Below are 6,483 nucleotides of genomic sequence, written 5' to 3'. Positions count from 1 at the left end.
TTTAAAACATTTTTTAAAATTAAATTTGTACATTTAAAGAATTTTAATAAGAAACGGGATTGTCGCGAATTTCACGCGTGAGTGCAACGCACTTTTTAATAAAGGAACCTGCGAAAAAATTTCAGACAACTGCAACGCATCCTCATTCAACAGCTATCTTGAGATTCACGTTTGCTTCATTTGTTATGAGCCTAAAGCTGTCATTCATATCTCGATGACATCAGGACGTGTATGAACAACGGGAAAAAGCATCATTAAACCCAGAGAGCGGAAAGACAAGAAAAAGAGGAAAGACCGATTATTATTCGTGTGCCATCACACCTCAAGGAATGATTTCGAACGGACTTCGTGCAATCGTCCTCAAGATCAGTTGGCGACACGCGAATGACAGCAAAGTTGCAGTGACAACCGAAAGAATGCCGGTTCAAACAGCAAGGAAATAAATTAAGTCAGTACAACCATCGTAAATAGTGATTAACACGTTGAGTGCCACATTGTTACTCTGTTGCGTTATTGATTGAATCGTGTTCAGACAATACAAACCCGCATTATTTACGTCAATTAATCATAATTCCAGTGTACTAAAAAATACTTGAGTTTATCGCTAAAATTTTAAAACGCTATTATCGTAAACACTATCTATATTTAACGAGAATATAATAATATTGAGAGAAAAGTTTTTGATATTTGTGACTATATTGCGTCATAAAATGTTATGGACTACGTCACCCTTAATAGGATTTAATAACATCTGTAGTTATGAAACTGACCAATCTCTCATAGCTATTTCTCTGAGGAATGACTGTGATTGATTAGTTTTCAACTACAAATGTTATTAAACCCGATTTAGGGTGACCGTGTGAATGTAGTCATTGTTAGAAGTTCTATTTTTACAATTATTTTTACTGTCATGATGTTAGTAATAATAATTACATTTATAGTTTTACATGCTGAAAAGAAATATATACGGTTGTGTTCGAAAATTACTGTAATTTTATGTTGTTTGTAAGTTTATGTTTTTTTGGTTAGAACTCTTAAGGGGATGCTGGATCGACGGCCGAGCTTGATCGAAGTCGATAGTACAGACATTTTAAATTCCAAATTCGATAAGTGATATCTTTCATTCATTTCTTATACTTATTATTATATATCGTTGTGTCTTGCTCAAACGCATTCATCTTTCCTTATCTAACATATTGCAACGCCATATCTCTTAGAAAGAGATCAACTAAAATACTGCTCGGTTTTGGCTTCACGTCAATTTCATTCGTAATATACAAACGAAATTTTCGGCGACTCTTTTCTCTTATACTAAAGCCCCTCGATTCTAAAAGCATAGGATTGTTCTTCGAGGTTTTCTGTAGGCTGCTGGCTACTTATTTTAAACGAGTAAAATCTGAAACTCTTATATGTAGCACATATTGTGACGTGTCGACTACAGAAGTCGATAACAAAACTGTAAGTCCTTAATTTTCTTTCGTTTTTCGTATTTAGTTGTAGCTGGCGAATTGTGTTGTTATCAATACTTTAATTGTGGAGAAGGACTTTTCAATCCATAAACACAATTAAGAGAAAAGAGTCTTTAATAATTAATGGTAAAACAGGACACACACACACACACTCCAGCATCCCCTTAATATAACAATAATTATTTTATCATGCATTATAGTCACAAATACCAAAAACTTTCCTCTCCGTAAATAAGAAGTCATATCTTCAATTTACTCTGAAAGTGTATTATCTAAAACTTTTAGAGTGAATTGTCACTCTGAAGAGACTTTTTCAGAACTGGTACAATTTTCTCACTTTTTAGAGTAATAGCGTTTTCCACTGGGAAAACTGCACTAGTGCAGTAATAATGCAGGTTTAGTGCGGTTCAATGGAACATATCATTAGACATCCATTTTATTCACCCCTAAAAATATATAATATATAATTATGTTCAAACTTAAATTACTTATTTTATGATATTTTGATTCATTTATTTATTTAAAACATTTTTTAAAATTAAATTTGTACATTTAAAGAATTTTAAACATCAAAATGTCATTGCACAGCTATTATTAGAACACGAACACAACCTCAATTTCAACTTACATTGGTCTCCACTGACTTCAGTCTGACTTCAAAGACAGTGGAGCAAAAGTTGAACTCAGTGCAAGTTTTTTGCACCAGTTTTATCAGTGGAACATTAGACACTGAACTAGTTTTCACAGTGGAACAACACAATTGCACTCAGTGTGCACCAGTGTTGCACCAGTTTTCCCAGTGGAAAACACTATAAGATTCCATTCTAAAGAATTTAGAGAATAAACTTGAGATTGAATAAAATTGTCAATAATTGATTATTACTCATAATAGAGTCGTATGCGTGTAATCTTTGATTGTTCATTATCTTTAAAATTTATACCTTTCATTTTCTTCATCGCGACGTAATTAACGTAAAGAACAAATATCTAGACATTAAACGTTCTTTCGATAAGATACCTCGCCGATTAACGCGAAGACATTTGTGCGCATATAAGATCTTCAATTACTGTTATGTACTTGATATATATATATATATATATATTACGCACTTAAGTGCCTCCGCATTACATAGAGTACAATCGGTGATACGGTATCTTTGTACGCAAAATTAGCAAATCGTCAGCTGGCACTCTGCGTGTTAATTTGCGAGAATTACGGGACGGGGAAACGGAGACTAGGTTCGCGCAAATAAGCGAGCTTGCGAAAAATGAAGCGTGGCATCTACTTAACGAGTTATCGGCAGTGGTAGCGACGACCGGTCTCAACAAATCGTTGCTAAAATAATACACGTACGATCATTGAAACCGGTCGATTTTCCCGATCAATTTCCGGGACATGTGCGACGGATCGTGATTATCTTTCGGCCGCCGCAATTGACACTCTCGTTTTTATCTTTTGATGAGATCAGCATTTTCGCGAACGCACACGTCGCAATACGATTCTTTCAATGTTCGCCGTAATTCGTTCTGTTATGGTCGGATTGAAAATCTGCGAGATAATAAAAATCTACGAGAAATAAAAAAATCATACTACCGTACGCTAAAATACGAGTACAAAATAATCGGATGACATTTTCGCGGATTAAGATCGATGGAGGAGAGAGGATAAAAGAAATCCAAGCTCGAAACCTACGTTCGTGTCACAACGCGTCACAAAGATCATCCTGCGTTTTCCATCACTTGACCTGAACTATACTCAAAATTGTATCGAAGATCCAGTATTCTCATAGTCGTGATAAGAATAAACTGCAGGTTTCTATGAAGTTGTCATCATCGTTTTAAAAAGAGTGAGGTAATTTGAATCATATTGCTCTTTCTCTGTCAAGTTGAAGAGAAATATTGATTCAATTCTTTTTAATGGAGTACAGATGCTAAGATCAAAGAATATGCAGTCTATACTTATTACGTCTAGGAGTATTCTCATCTGCTCGATCGAAGGAGAACAAGTATCGATTTGTAAAAAGGTTTCGACTTTTGCATGTGAATAATATATTATTAATGATATAACACATCAATAATTATATATTAATATTATATTGTAATATATAATGTTATATTATATTAATATACTAATATAATAATATATAATATATATTAATATAATGTGTTATGTTAATGTAATATTAATATTTAATTTTCATTGTGTATTATTCACAAGAATACTTTTTCAAAGAGCGACAAATCTTCGAAGAACAGTGCATCAAAACTTGTTCCTTGTACACCTTATATTCCTTATACAAAGGAAAAGAAGAGGTCGATACGCGAGCACTTTGTCTACGACGAGATTAAACTACATCGCGCGCTTTACAAATTATTCATTCATCATCTCGATGTAACATAATATACGTGATTTTTACACACATATATAATATATATTTTTTTTATCTACATTCGTTAGTATAAATCCCAGTACGCCTAAGTTCCATATCACAAAGACATGCCGTTCGGTATCACGATTTTTAATCCGCCGATCGCTCCGGTCCCCCTCGAGCTTAATTGACTTCGCTGCTGTTCGCTGCTATCATTTGCCGGCTGCATCAACATTCTTTTCACTCTCTTCTCTTTCGTTTTTTTTTTCTCATCACGTTTCTCTCCTTCGTCGTTGTCTCGTCACTCATCCACGCTCGGCTCTTACGACTGTCCGCCCCGCGCACATGGTTTTGTTCGGTTCAACTAAATTTAGCGATTTCGCATCGCCAGAGTCATCGCGAGGCGCCCGGTTGCATTGTTCGCGGACTACATGCTGTCGTGTTCCGAAAGCTGTTCTTGATGAACAGATTGCCCGACGATTATAGTCGGCCACAAAGCAAAGCTTGAAATAACTCGGGGAAAATCAGTGACGGTAAGGGCTACTTAAAGAGCATCAGTGTTTAGCGATGGATGGTTAGCGAGGAAATGATGCATGTTAATGATTAATGATTTCTATATTGCGACCAATAGTATATTTGCACTTGGATAAAATTACACATTAAGAAATCGATTACCTATATCAGCTTGGATCGAGTTCTCTTTTGTCTTTTTTCGTACATACTTTCTCTCGTACAAATAAATAAACATTCGCAAAATTTCTTCCCGATTGCCGAAAAGAATTACGTAGTAAAAAACACGTTTCGTTTCTAACATGTTCACGGGACAATCGTTACAGAATAACATATTACAATCGTTTCCTCTTCAAACATAAAATTAATAATTAATTAAAACATTCTCAACTTATACGATTTATAATGTACAGTTCCTAATTTTTAACGGATAAAACTATTGATAATTAGTGAATCGATGATATGATATTTGAGCGGCTTTTATATAGAAATAATTTACACTACGTACGAAAAGAACGATTTTAATCGTTACCTAAAATTTCAGCTAGATATGTGAAAATAATTTTGTTGGACCATCAAAATAATTATGTAGAATATTCAAATAAAAATTGGTTACTAGAATGTCAAAACTTTTTGTAGCATTGCTCATCATATTTGAGATTCCTACGCAATTATTTGGATGGTTCAACAAAATTACTTTTCTGTATCTAGTTAAATATTTAGATACTTTAGTAAAATCATTCTTTCCACGTAAACACTATCGTGTTCCTTTCTTTGAGGTTGTAAAAGTCTATTTCTGAGTTTTCAACATATAAAAGCCGTCCATTCATGGCAGGATCTACGAAGTACCGATAATAATTACGCGGAACTAAAGCGGCCGCAGGACACTCGAGTCGTTCACCCCGCATGAGTACGGAAAATCTCTTTTATTTTCGGACACGGTTCTTTGTCGTGTGTCCTTTAAACCCGACTTCTCACTACAGAGACGCATAAGACCTGACCAAACGTGATTTGCGGGGAAAAAGACTTGAAAGACGGATAGTGCGTGAAAAACGCGACTGTCGCGTCTCCCGAATGAGAACCGCGTGGATAGAAAGCCGCTATTGAACATGGGGCATTTTCATCCGCGATAAAATATACGCAGCACGAATAATGAGCATCGACACAAGAATGCGCGAGGGGGAAATTAACCCAGTTAGAAGCCAAGAGAAGTTAACAAACCGGGCGCGATTCTTCCCGTCGTAAATTGCGCGTCGCGCCGTTCATCGCATCGAATTAAACGCTAGAGCGTCGTAAAATAAGCGAAGTACACCGCAACCGCCAGGTACATTTTTCCGGCGTTTCCCCGGTTCACCGCGCTTGCTTTTATAATCAAAACTCGTTTCAGAATTGACTGAACTTCGAGTTCGGTTGAAACCGTAATGAGTGTTCATAATTCATCACTAATGGATTCGTGTAATGAGCAATTTGATGCAGGGAAGGCAGCTTCCTCTATTCCCTATAAGAGCCGCGTAATTACAATAATACGGAAAAAAGAATAATAAAGTGCATAATTAATTATGACAATTAAAAGTTAGCGTCAAAAGCATAAAAAAAAATACTTTCGGCTCATTTCAAGAAACTAAAAAAAATGTTAAAATAATAATTGCTTAACGTGTCCCGTTCCACTCGATTAAAACAAACATTGTATAAAGACATATCTAAACGCATACAGTACAAAAAATTTACAAAACAAAATTACAAAAAAAAAATTCGTAAAAGCTACAAACTATATAAGATCGCATCATCATATTTTTACAATGTTCTTCTTCATGAGCGATTCAATTGGCTCGATCTACGAACTTTGAAGCTCGAATTGCCGTCGCGCTTTTGCCAAGTGTGTGCAACAAATCGGACGTATTGATGACGGAAAAATGTATTTCAGTATTTTCTTTCAAATCACAGAGAGACGACAGTGTCTTCAAAATCAGCGGCAAATTATTCTATTCAGTCGTATACTTCTTCATCAAGCCTATTGTGAGCGAATCGTTATACCTGCGCCACCGTCATCGGCGACATCGCGACACGATATATCTGACGTGCTACATCATGTACGACCTATCGAACCGTCGCGGTTTCCCCGGGCTTCCCTTGGC

This window comes from Trachymyrmex cornetzi, unplaced genomic scaffold (assembly GCF_001594075.2).
Source record: "Trachymyrmex cornetzi isolate Tcor2-1 unplaced genomic scaffold, Tcor1.1 scaffold719, whole genome shotgun sequence".
Classification (NCBI taxonomy): Eukaryota; Metazoa; Arthropoda; class Insecta; order Hymenoptera; family Formicidae; genus Trachymyrmex; species Trachymyrmex cornetzi.
This window is presented reverse-complemented; position numbering follows the sequence as displayed.